The sequence below is a fragment of the Parasteatoda tepidariorum genome, chromosome 2 (genome assembly GCF_982258835.1).
Source record: "Parasteatoda tepidariorum strain Cologne lab strain chromosome 2, Ptep-v5.0, whole genome shotgun sequence".
Lineage (NCBI taxonomy): Eukaryota > Metazoa > Arthropoda > Arachnida > Araneae > Theridiidae > Parasteatoda > Parasteatoda tepidariorum.
In genome coordinates, this window is record NC_141756.1 from 61,420,833 (window position 1) to 61,434,253 (window position 13,421).

A 13,421-nucleotide genomic window follows, 5' to 3' on the forward strand; every position below is an offset into this window, starting at 1 on the left:
ACAGTGAACCTGGGTCACCTCATATGGAGCCGAGTACTCTGTTCCTAGAGCTATTGAAACACTAGCTTTCATCACGCAGAAAAAACTTAAATTGTTTTATTTTCTCATTGAAATCGCATTTAAGACTCATTGAAATATATTTACGAGTAAAAGCATTTAAAACTATTGGGATCCTCCCTTATAAAATTGTCTGGCAACTTAGTTTACCAAAAAATTTTATCTAAAGAAACATGACACTCCGGCAGAGTATCAGTTAGAGAATAATATTGATTTGCAACTTTCTTTATACGATATTCAAAACCATAAAATAATTGCTCAAAAGTATAAGCAAGTATAAAAAATAATTGTGAAATGATGTGAAAAAAAGGTAAAGGTATCGTTAGGTAAGTAAAACGGTGATATAACGGTTTTAATCCGTTAATGATTAGGGTGAAAAAAAGGGAAAACCATTTTGTCAGCAAAACAGCTTCAAACCATTAAATATATAAAGAAAGTAAATACACAAAAAGGAATTTTTGACATTTAATGGATATCGGTGAAGAACAGAAACAAAAACCTATATTTTCTTTTATACGGTTTTTTTTTCGGTAGATTTTATTTTTTACAATGTAATACATGGGTTGCAGTTAATTCAATTGATTTGGATAAAAACATATGAGTTTTTACCACAGCAGCTGTGGTATAAAATTTTATTATCTTCATAAAAATATCTAATTTTGAATATTAGCTAAAGAGATGCAGAAATACATTTCAGAAGGCATAAAAAGCAATGCATATGTAAATTAACTTTCAGACTTAAGAGGAAGGATAAAGGAGCACTTGTTTAAATGTCATTATGATCGAGGCAATAAGTTCAAGTGGTTTCAGTCTTAATTTTACCAACTATGGCAAATAATTAGTTAAGTAGCTAAGAACGAATAAAAAATTTGCAGTTGCCAAATATAACAAATACATGCATGACATCAAAAAGGCTTTTCGTTTTTTCTTTATTTAAAAGTTAAGTATCAAAAAAGGAATTTTATTTGAAATTTTCTCTTCTTTTTAGAAGCTGTTTAACAGTGAATGATTCTCATTTTAATAAATGAAAATGTTTTTAAGTGATGAAAGATTATTTTTTTCAACCACCTCCGCTCATAGAGGCACCTTAACTATAAGTTAAAAATAAACTTAAGTGGGTTGTAAAAAAGAAACTAAGTTCTGAAGAAAAAAAAGTCCGTAAAAAAAGAAAGAAATTGTAGACGACTTCAAGTCTGTCATTCTGAAGAAGAATCTACAACTTTGAGCTTGCATCACTAATTCTCAGTTTCAATAATAGTTACTAATATTGTCACGAGAGGACGCTGTGTCACGCAGTCACCAACATTGGACTAATCGTATGTTGTGCGGCGCGCTTTTAAAGATCGCTTTTTGGCGGCAGCACTTTACTGTCCCTTAGATTTGGTAAACATTGGAATTGGGAATATACCTTAAGGGATCGTCACCTCAGTGAAGTTGTGCTTTGCTGTACTGAGGTTCATATTGGATTAATTGGTATGATATATTTTGTTGTTCTAAAAAAATGATCAGGTGTAGTTAATGGTTTCCAACAAGTTAAGGTTAAAGCTTGTTTTAAAGAATCTCACATTTTCGAGGCTACGGTCATGCCTAGTTTTGATAAAATAAGTGCATAGTTTAAACTATAATAACAATAGTTAAGGAAATATGAAATGAAATTAAAGAAAACTGATGCAGGAATGCAGAAAAGAAAAAAAACTGTAAGGTTATTAAGCTAACATTCAAAAACAACTGCATGAAAGAGGCATAATATTATGAACTTAAGCAAATTCTGTTCATTTCTTTTGTTAACAAAGAAACAGATATAAGTACAAAGGTGACTTAGATATTAACTTTATTATTGAAAAACAATAATAACGGTAACATTTGAGTGCGCAAAAAAAAACAAAAAAAAAAAAAAAAACACTCAGTGGCTTAATCTGAATAACTTTTGATCTAATAATCGGATCCTCTCGTTCTAGGACTCAATCTTAATAATTCAAAAGGGTGACCTCAAATATGCTAATTAATTAGTCTAGACCATGTTTCAAGTTAAAGAAAAACTGTCACATAAAAATACTTTATCGGTCTTTTCTTGGTTTGCCTTTTTTTCGTCGGATTCAGATGACCTCCAAACTATAGGGGTAATTGAAAGCATTGGTCTCACAATCCTCTTTTTCGACACCATCTTGTACTCGAATTTCCTCCGCAATCTGGAAAATAAGGTTCCAATAGGTTGGTCAGTTAGAGAGTGTTTTTCTGAATAAACCTACAAATTAGCAATCATATATCGTTCACAGTTTTCCCCCACAGTTGACAAAAGCCAGCCCTTAAAATTAAAATGCGCCAACAAACATTGTATAATTGTTTTAAGCACATTACAAACATAATTAAAATAAAACTATTCGCAATTTTTAAGTTTCTTTAAGAGTTAAAAATTAATTATTTTGCGTCTTTTTAAATACCATAATCACAGAGATTTTTTACCCATCGAAACACCTTATACAGTGCCTGTAACTATGTTGAGTATAGATATAAATTTCTGAATCTGAGTTTAGTTGCAAGGCAATAATTTTCTGGTGACTGTTTCGCAATAGTTTTCTAAAAACTAATATCGCAATATTGTCCGTCATACGCATTAGCTTAATTTTATGGGGGAAATATTTATTTATACGTAATTATAATATAATAATAAATATTATGTGAGTAATTTATTTATGGTTAATTATAATACATATGATAAATGTAATATAGCATGTATAATATTAAACGTATAAAATAAAATGTATAATTATGAATATAAATTTCTTTAAATGACGGTTTGAAAACTTTGATGATGATCGTAAATTTTATACAATAACTTTTATTGATTGAATTTAAAACTCTTAATTGACTATATTTAAGGATCGAGTGCTATGAAAACAAGAAAAAATGTTATTAATATATACTTAAAAAGCTAGTGTAACCTCAGAAAAAGAATTTAATTTGCTTCTCCTTGGTGGCAACGGTAATGTATTCTTCATAACTAACAAAAATTTGTATAACTCATTAAATAGTAGTGGCGTGTTACATCGCAATGGTCATGAGCCATCCGTGAAGTTCAAAGATCAGGTCAAGAGGTGATACTAATGTCCAGTTCTGGTTACTTTTTTTCCCGTTGGGGGGAGGGCGTTAATGAAAGATATTTTGCTTGGAAAGGAGGAAGGGGGGGGGTCGTGAAATTGTGTCAATTTGTGACAAGGTGGGTGGAAGGAGCAAGCAGTGTGAAATTCCAAATTTTTGTCAAAATGAAAATATTTAAAGCTAAAAGATTAACTATTTTTTATTATTAGTTATTTGCGTTTAAAAGAAATTTGTTCCGGGGTGGAATTTTTAAGGAAATAAGGATCACTCCTTAAAATACAACTGATGTAGTAGGATAATAGAATTATCAGCAAGCAAAAAGTTGCATCCACAATAGTCAGAATAAAATCAATTTTGCTTTGAGGAACATATTTTAGGATATCTACATGAAATGTTTGATGTGAAACTCAATAAACATATGAATGGTGATCTTCCTAAAAGTATTTAACCAAATAGAGAGTGTGATCCGCAATCTTTTAAATAAAAACGTTCAAATATGAAAATAAAAACTTTTTGTTTAAGATGCGCAATATATTCACGAAAAAAAGCTGATTAGGGATGTGAAAAACTGCGATGTTTAAATGACTGAGTAGTTTCTTTTGTGGAATTTTTATTTTGTATTAAGAGTGTTTACAATTTTTACGAAGGCTAAAGTTGTTATTTTTTTCATTATAATTTTACAAAATAAAAAACAAGTTTAACAGGATTATTTTTCATAAAAAAATTAACTCCTTTGCAGCATTCTGAGAAATAAAGTACAAATTTTGTGAATTTTTTTTTTGTATAATTGAAGTATTTTCAATAATTTGAGTTCTCTTTAAGTTTTTATTTACACAATATGTCATAATCCTAGTTCAGTTCTTAAAAATATCAGAAGTGATATATGTGAAAATAAACTAGAATCAAATCAACATTTGCAAATTACAGTGCTCTTTAATTTTCCAACAGTTACAAATTTTCATCATTTTTGAGAGGGGTGAGATTGCAATTACAACTTCAATGGCTTAAAATAATGAATAATGACATTATCAACTTTGTAACTATATAAAAAAATTGTTTTTCACTTATAAGCTATGAATAAAAAAGAATACTGTTATCCTGACTGGCGTATAACACTTGTTTTGATTTGTTTGATTATTTGTTTTGATTTTCATTTGGATAATATCATCAATCATAAGGTTGATAAATACCACTCAAAGAAAAAATTTTAATATGTTTTTCACTTCATGAGCTTGAATATGTGTATAGCTATGGGATATGTTTTTCATTTGTAAATATTTGTTTAGTTGGTGAATGTAAATACGACAATATTTTAAACGTTACTCACTTTGGAGCTGTAACAAAATAGCAAATAATATCTTCTTTCGATTTTTTTTCTGTTGTAGTCAAGATGGGGGTGATATCAGTTTCCCCTTACTTTGAAATTTTACACTTAAATCCTTTTGGTTTTATTTTTTCTCGATGACTAAATAATATGTTCTCCGTTGAGATGATATAGTAGAGATAGTAATGCAATTTTTCTATCCCAATTTTACAATGTATTCTAAACTATGTTATTACTGTTTTTTTTTTCAAGAAATGAATTTTTCGGATTACCTGTATTGTATTTTATTGTAGATGCATATAGTATATATATATATATATATATATATATATATATATATATATATATATATATATATATATATATATATATATATATATATATATATATATATATATATATATATATATATATATATATATATATATATATATATATATATATATATATATATATATATATATATATATATATATATATAGATTTACTCGAGGGTCTGTGTTCGGCTGACCACCCAATCGGAACATCTGAGTCTGCACCTCAGAGCTCAAATTCAAGAAAATTGAGACAGGTACAATAGGCCTTGGCTCTTCATGGACTGCAGAAGCTAGGCAACATCATGGGAAAATTTTCACTAAGCTATATTACTTGCATAATGGTGATTTAATTGTGTTTTGAACATTCCTGCAAAAATTGATTACTGATTGAAAATATTTAGAAAGGGCCTGACCCAATAATGTCTAAGTCAAATTATTTCATTTTCAAAAACTAAAATTAAATATCATGAAATCATCAGAAAAAATATTTATAAACTTCTTCCTGAAAATTTTTATTTATTTATTTACTTATTACTTTTTTATGAAAAATAATCGTCGAAAAACAAATGAGAAATAAAATAGGAACTAAACAGATCTAAAACTTTGTAAGATACAAAAAAAGGCAATTAAAAGTAGTAATGATAATCAAACCAATTTGACCAAAGATATAAAGCAACTGTAGTTTTACAGACTATGTATTTAGTAGCTGAAATAATAAATCGAAAACCTTCAGTAACGATAAGTTTTGAAGAAATAAGAATGCAGGTTATGTGATGAAAGTATTCCCACTTTCAAGAATTTTTTTTATTTTTAAATCTACATTTATTTATGTTAACAAATGTTGACAAAAAACCTAAATTGATTGTTGTTAAGTTGACAAACGAGTATAAATTGATACCGAATGAAGCTAGCATTGTTCAGAAAGTGAAAATATATCTTAATCTTTAAGTGAAAAAGGGGCAATCCTCACCTCTAGGTTTTTAATTTTTATTGTAAATAGGATGTATAAAATCTAATAATTCAAATTTACAGAAATAAATAAATAAATAAATAAATAAATAAATAAATAAATAAATAAATAAATAAATAAATAAATAAGTAAATAAATAAAATTCTAAACATAGAAATAGTTTTTCCAATGATATAAAATTCAGAATTTATTTAACTCGTTCGTTTGGGATTTGAATAAAACTTTATCTTAATTGAAAGTGCATGAAAATTAATTTAAAAATTATAATATGTATATATAATTGTAACACAGAGTTCAAATCTGATATTGATTGAATTTATTTTGAATTAAAATTTAAGATATCAAACTAAATATGCTGGTACCGTCACTTATTAAAAAAAATAACTACAATGAACGCTTTTCTTTATGTACTACATCGTACTTTAATTCATCTTCATTTCATTTCCAATTATTCTGTATATATTATGATATTTATTATTTTACCAGTTTTCATATAACAATTCAGTAAAGACTTACCGATTTTTCTCAGGAGTTATTTATTATTTATTCATGTAAAGTTACGAAAAGGGTCTTATTTGAAAATAAGAAGTTTAATGAGAAACACAAAAAATGTTATGCGAGTCCAAATGTATATAATCTGCTAACCTTGGCTTCAAACCGAGAATTGAAAAAAATGAAGAAATTAGTTGGCACAAAAATTAAAAATAATGAATTGCTTACATTAAAGGGCTGAATGGATTAAGCGTATGCCGGTAAAAGTAAATATTTAGAGGTGTGGGTTTTAAAAACATTTTAAGAGATCTTAAGATGTATTAAATATGTTACTAACAAGATAAGATTAAAGATTTAGAAAAAGCTAACTAAATATATCTTGCATATCTTTTTGGGGATATTTAAAGTTTTCCTCATTATTACCTGAGTGATAAGATAATAGCTTTTCCCCCCTCTAATTTGCTGATTAGCACATAACATTAATTTGTCATGAAATCACACTTAAAATAAATATTTAAATTTGGGGATTTTTTGGTGGAATTAGAAATATTATATTTATCAAAGTTTCTGCTTCTTTTTTTCTTAATTTTCCTAAAGAATAGAAGTAATTTTACAAGTATATCTTATGAAAATATGATTCATGGCTCATACTTTAACAAATGATATGTTTTAACTAAAATGGTTTAATACGATTTTACCGATTTATCATTTAAAACATTGAATATTAATTAAATTGATATTTAATTACATAGAATATTTTTTATAATAAAATAAAGAATTGAAAAATGTATTGAATACTGTTAAAATTTGACGAAGATATGACGGACATTAAATAAGATTAAGTCTTTCTTCAAGTAATTGAGATTTGTATAATACCTTATTTATAATCTAATTTTGTGAACTAAAGTATAATTGTTCAGAATATAATTTTTACAAAATTTTATGAATTGTGGCGCATTTGTAAATTTTTGCATAATATTTCATGACACATTTCTTACATTATTCATATGTTGTGTAAGAAATGTACCACAAAGCCCCCGTTCAGCTGATCATAAGATTGACAGATTAGCATTATATTTTACATCCAGATTGAAGGATTTGAGTGGTTTCATAAGGTGGGCCTAATTGCCTCAGATAAAATTATGGTTCTTTAATCGTGAGGGGAAACAATGAAACAGTAGGAGAAACCAGTCGGTATACTAGTTCTTTCACTGTTAGCAATTTGGATACCATCTGTTTTATGGTTATTTGATTTTTTTTTGTAAAAAATTGTAAAACAACAGTCAAATAATTTGTTATTTTACCATTTTTTCCAAGAAATTTCGAACAGTGGTGATTGTTTTTTTTTCTTATACATTTTATGAATAAATGCTCTAAATATGATTATTTGATAATCTTTCTATTCCAAACTTAGAGTAATATTGTTACTTACTAGTATATATTTATATAAATTTGTAACAATGTAATAATTAACAGAAATTACTAAACGTAATCAAGTTTTCATTTTGAATTGTTTCAAATTCAATGTTAAAATAAGTTTAGTGGTGATGTCTCTCGATAGTATCATAAACTACGTAAATTTTAATCACCATCTAAATGTTGAAAAGCTAGTTACAGCTGTTCGCACGTTTTCTGAGAAACATTACGAACACTGTTTTCATTTAAAAAGGTGATACAGATGTGTTTCCATCAATGCATACAGTCCTTAAGTTAAAGTAACATAAATAAACGAAAGCAGAATTGAAACAGCGCAAGAACACCCACACTTTTTTCTCAAAACTGTACTATTTTGGATACATTTACGTCTCATTTCAGCTAGACATTATATTTATAGTTTAAGTTCTGACGAGCACTTTTTTAGAAACCCGGGAAACAGAATAATATTTCAAACAATCTTTGTTATTAAAATTTATGTGGGAGTGCAATTCTGCAAAAATAAATGAGTTTCACTTAACTGTAAAAATAATCAGTGAAGGAAAAATATAAAATGGTATTCTGGCAGGTATCTGACAGGCTTAAAATTGATATTATCCAATTATCTGATTTATATTGCAAAATAGAATATAATACGCGTGCAAAGTAGGATTTCAATATCTAAACTATTAAAGATGAAAATATAGAAATTTAAGGAATTTTGTCTAATTCCTGAGAGTGATCCTAGTCTGAGATTGAAGGGCATCATATGAAAGTTATATACTTTTTGATATTAAGGGCTGTTAAAGAATTCAAATTTCAAACATCATTATTCACGATGGAAAGTAAGTTTGCAGTTATTTTCATTATTGAAAATTTTTGATGTCAATTTTCTTAAAAAAATTAATTTATATTATTCTCGAAACATTATTTTTAAATTAATATATCGTCTTGTTACAAACATTAAAACATTTATTCATTTAATATGAAGAGAGTATTAAATTCTGAATTCTTCATTAAGTATAAATAAATTAAAGAACTTTTTGAAGTATTTTAATTTATATTTTTGTTTTTTATTTTACGTATTTATAATGTTTTTCATTCCAAAGTCTGCGAAATATTCTTCTACATTTTTACACATAATTGTGTCGCTGTAAAAAAAGGTTTTATGAATTTTTAGCTTTAACTCTATTTAAGTCTTTTAGTGAATTTTTCAGTTTTTATCTCATTCCATGTTTTATTTATATTTCATGATAATCAAAGAAAATATGTTCTGTTGCAAAATTCTGCTCCTGTTTGTCACAGAAATTATAAAAAAATGTGAATTTAAGATACAAAAATTTTCTAAAGAAACGAAAAAAATTGGGTAGAAAATTGGGATTTAGGGAAGGAAATCGGAGAAACAGTCTTGGTGCTGATAAAATCAAAGTTCTCTCACAAAGTATATTAAAAAATTAGTTATTCAAGAAAAAAAAGTAAAAGAAAATTAAACAGTAATTTGGGAAAATAAATTTCGAGAAGTCGAGAATGCTTTGTAACACTATAACAGTAACTACTTAATTTTTTAACATATTTAATTTGCATGGAATATATTTTTATGATGAATCTAGATTTATTAGAATTTATTTGCAATTTTAATGCATATTTGCACTAAATTAGTTTAAAATTGTTGACTGACACTTAAGGCCGAGGCAAAAAAGTAATTTCACTTCCCCTATTTTAAATAAATGCAAAATTACAAATTTTTTCAACAATACTTAAAGCACTAAAATATAATAATATCCCAATAAAATGAAATGAAATACAACGAAATATTAATTAGTTCTTAAGAAATACGAAATTTTGTTCAAATAATCTTCAGTAGCTGTTTTGGTAAAAACAACCAAACTTTTGGTTAATAAAATCAAAATATGCTGTATATTGCATAATTTTACCAAAATCATTATAAAAGTGTTTCAGTAAAATTTACTGAGCTTTTCGGGCCAAAAACACGGTAAATTTCACCATATTCTGGTAGTTGTGACCATAATTTTTTTTCTCAATGTGGAGAAAAAATAAAGCAGAGAAAATTTAAAAATTTTTTTTAACTGTTATAAAATTTTAAACGAAAAAGTCGATAATTTCGTTGCTTGACGATTTTCTCAACATTTAAAATAAATTAAAACTCGTTTCTATATCCTTGTTACTTTATTAAATTACAAATTAGGAATTGTTTAGAGCAGCATATGTTTTAATTTAGTTTTAACCATTTTTTTAAACTAAAATATGAAAGATAAATTTACTGAAGCTTAATCAAAAATTTAAACACATTTACTTCCTTCGTTTTTCACTAAAATGACACATTTTTTTAAAAAATATCACAATTTATTTTCAAACTGCTGTTTAAATCAATCATTAGTTTAGTAAGGTCGTGAGAAAAAACGTCATCTTGTTTTTATCTTCGTTTCAATAATGTTAATTAATGTTAAATAACGCGTATAAAATTTTTAAAGCAGAATTAGAAATTGATTTAGAAAATAAGTATAGTACATTATTATTCATAGAACATAAGTTAAGAAATCCTCTTTTTCGTTGATAGTTTTTGACGCAGCATATGATTGTCAAAAATGATTTATTGAAACGTCAATATCAATATATTTTAGTCATCAAAGAGTTGACCAAGAAATGTTTAAAAAAAATATGCAAGAGGAAACTAAGCAGTACTACAACTAATTATTATTGCGGGGCAAGTTTGAACGAATTTAAACCGATCTTGAGAATCTTCGTTATTATTATTTTTTTCCCCTACAAATTATTGGTCGTGGTGCAAAATATTCCCCTATAAGTTCCTGTTATTAACACAATTTATGAATTTTTATTATCTTATTATTCTTACAATAAATTTATAATCTTATTTTGCCTCACTATAACTACACTGTTATAATTTAATTTTTGTGACAAGAATTTTTAAAAACCTGAGACAATATTTGAAGCATATAATTTGTTTCATATTTATTTCTTTAAAAGCAAATGTTAAACATTTATGCCTGTTTTTACAAAATAATTTCTTTAACTTTATCAAGCTATTTATCCCTTTAAGCAATAAATTTTGAAAGATGAAATTTTGCATGATTTTAGCATTTTGACTAACCAAGTCTTTTAAATTAATTTCGAAAAATTATTTTAATTTTCTTTCTTAAATAGTTTTTAATCTTTCAGAAAAAAACTATCATAATTCAAGTGTTACATTATTAGAATTTTCACTCTGAAGTTATGGTAAAATAATCGGCAGCAGTCTGTCCATCCAACAAACCGTAAAGCTTACGGTAAAGAATATTTTTTTACCTTTACGTTTTTGTTTTTACAAATTATACCTTTTTAAACCGTTTACAATTAGTATGGTTAAAAGGCCATGAATACAAAACTATCTGTTCCTTTAACCATTTACAACTAGTATAGTTTCAAAACCATAAAATTTTTTTTAACTGGACAGTGGAGCGTGACCTTTCGTTAGGTCATACTGGGAAGCGAGTATATCACAACTTTTCAATTTATATTTGATTGCTGAATTGAATTTGCGTAAGAGCAGGTCACCGAAATTCAAAAAAATCTTTTGACAGAAAGCAATACAATCATAAAAAACAATCAATTTCTTTTACCAAAAACTTTTTAAACAGAAATTTCATGACAAAATTGCCAAGGATTTTTTCCCCATGACGAATTAAAACTGAAACAAATTTTTATTTTATTTTGAAAAATTTGATTTATGAGAAAACTACAGTCAACAACCTTTCTTAAAGTTTTTTTTTAAAAAAAGGTGTTAAGAAATAAAGCGTGAACATTGAAGCGAGAAGAAGAAACGAGCTGAAGTTGAAATGAAAAATTCCACACTCTTCTTTATCTAAAAGCAGTCCTTTTGGATAAACGCCCAGCTCTCTTCATATCTTTTTTTATTCCAAAGTTGAAGATTTTTTTAAAAGATATTAGTTTTTCCTATTTATATAGATATCATCATTTAACGATATGTCATTTTCTTTGAAAGTTATGAATGATTTACATTTTAAGTAATGTATCTTAGCTCTGTTTTAAAAATTTAATGCTTGATAAACTATGTACGCAAGATACTTAACTAAAGATTTAATCAAGTTTTAAACTGAAAGATATCAGGCAGCAATAATCTTGATTGTAATGCAAAAAAGATTACATATGTATAATGTAACAACTAAAGTTAGATTAGTTTAATATTCATTATACTTCATAATATGCATTGATTTGTACTTGTTGTATTGATTTGTAAATTTGGTACACTAATACATCAAATCACAAAAGTTGCTTTTATTTAAAAGAAATATCTTAAGTTATCTATCAAAGTTAAATATAATGCTAAGTATTAAGTTAAATATCAAAGCTATTTTAAACAAATATCTGATAATATTTTAAAGTTAGGTAAGTTTTAAAATTTAATTAATAAAAAAAGAGAAAATATGAAATTTTAGGCCTTTATATAATGTAAGGGGCTATGGTTTGTTTAAATCATTATTTATCAAATTCAAATTAAATAATTTGAAAAATTGAAGCGATTACATTTAAATTTGCTGATTTGAAATAAATATTTCTTTCCAAGTTAGTACGAAATTTGTTCAAGTACAACCTATCAAGTATCTCAATAATTTATTTTATTTTTCTGTCATTATTAAGTGTTCGATTTTAAATTGTAATGAATGCTTTAGCAACTTCAGGGGCAATTTTTTTACCGTCATTATGTACCATATTATATTAAAATTTAAAAAATAGTATTAATGAATATCAAACTAGGAATTTTATGCTATTAATCATGCAATTTAAAATTCATATTTTTCAAGAATGTAAAAGGTCTCCTAATTAACTCATCTGTCTTAAAAAGAATGAAAAGTTTAAAATCAAAGCTTGAACACTTCGTTGAAGCAGTATTAACAAAAGAAGTAAAACAGTCATCCATTCGCTGCAAAATATAATGACATGAAAAAATTCGTCATACAATCATAAATCAGAATGTTCACATAATATCATGTTTTTTGATGTTTAACGTATTTTGTAAATTTTAACTCAACTTCAAGATATTCAAAATAATTTATCATATTCAAAATTTATTAAAGGTATTCAAAATAGTTAATCATAATGCATAAAAAGTTTAGCCTTTTGATTAATCATTTTAATATAATGCAGAAAATTCCGGATCAAACTGCTGTATAAAGCACCGCTACATCATCCGTATAGTTGGGTACGTCCTCCGTAAAATCTATTTTATCGTAAAATCCATTTTTACCGTAAAATATTGTACCGGAATTTTTACAGTAATATTTATTCTATTAATGTGATTCAGTGATTTTATCGTAATTATTACAGTAAAAATTACGGTATATCAGTCTTTTGCTCCTTAACATGTTTCCGTAAAAATAAATTTTACGTTATAAAGTAGGGCACTCACTCAAAGTGCCAGTACTTTTTACTGTAGTTTGGTCCGAAATTTTTTGACAGTGTAAACTTAGGAATGTTCGAAGTTTATGAATGTTCTGCAAACTTTATGAACTTTCTAGATGGGAAGCTTTTATCACCTCAATTTATTCTTATAATATTAAATTTGATGAGTGACCTTACCAACTCGTTCAGCCCACTGGCTGTTTAGCATATGGGAAAAATTGGGAGAATTTTTTTTCCTGATATACTACATTCTTATCTAATAACACTCGGAGAAAATCTGCAGGTTACAATACGACTATGGAATAATATT

At 26.4% G+C, this 13,421-nt stretch overlaps 1 protein-coding gene across 4 annotated transcripts in view; it reads left to right on the forward strand.

Moving 5' to 3' along the window:
• Positions 1 to 1,423: 1,423 nt before the first annotated feature.
• The window catches only part of up (Troponin T, skeletal muscle), a 44,131-nt gene continuing 32,133 nt past the window's right edge, over positions 1,424 to 13,421 (forward strand). For all 4 annotated transcript variants that reach the window (XM_071177606.2, XM_071177597.2, XM_071177608.2 and 1 more), the window contains exon 1: positions 1,424 to 1,530. The gene's annotated coding sequence lies outside the window, so the exon portion shown is untranslated. The remainder of the gene's footprint in view (positions 1,531 to 13,421) is intronic.